Here is a 566-nt window from a genome sequence, read left to right as displayed (position 1 = left end):
GGAGGGCAGCACATGGGCATTCCCAGCCTTGCTGTTCTGCGGCAGCAGCGTGTCCTGATTTTAGCAGATAAAGGGGTGTATGGGGAGACCAGGGCAGAGGAGCAGGGCTGCGGACCGGTGGCTTGGAAGTGCGAGTCGCCAGCTGAGCCAGGTGGTTCGGATTTTGGGTGAGAAGCTGAGGAGACAGCCGTGCCGGTGCAGTGTGAGGAGGGGAGGCTGAGCAGCTCCCCAAAGGCTCACCTAATCTCTGTCGCAGCCCTCCTCCTGGCCATACCGGCCCGCTGATAAAATAAACTGCTCTGCCTGATAAAACCTCTTGGAGCAAAACTTGGTGCAAAGAGTTCGTAGCAACAGAGGGTTTGATCTCCGTGCCTTTTCTTGCTGAGGAGTAGCACGCCTTTCCTAAATTTTGAAACGCCGGGGTTTTTCTCAGTGGCAGAACTGGCTGCCTTGTCTTAAAAGTCAAGGGAAAATGTTGCGTTCCTGGTCTGTGGCAGTTGTGGGGTTTGGGGTTTTGCTTTTGGTTTTTTTGGTCGATTGGTTGGCTTGTTTTTAAAAAGCAGCCT

General features: G+C 53.7%; 1 protein-coding gene across 1 annotated transcript in view; it reads left to right on the top strand.

Annotated features, from left to right (window-relative positions):
* The window catches only part of LOC104124837 (PWWP domain-containing protein 2B), a 55,235-nt gene that overhangs the window by 40,373 nt on the left and 14,296 nt on the right, over positions 1-566 (top strand). The window lies entirely within an intron of this gene.

Source organism: Egretta garzetta, unplaced genomic scaffold (genome assembly GCF_000687185.1).
Source record: "Egretta garzetta isolate BGI_Z169 unplaced genomic scaffold, ASM68718v1 scaffold184, whole genome shotgun sequence".
NCBI lineage: Eukaryota > Metazoa > Chordata > Aves > Pelecaniformes > Ardeidae > Egretta > Egretta garzetta.
The sequence above is the reverse complement of the archived record's forward strand: the minus strand, read 5'-3'. Positions and strand labels throughout refer to the sequence as shown.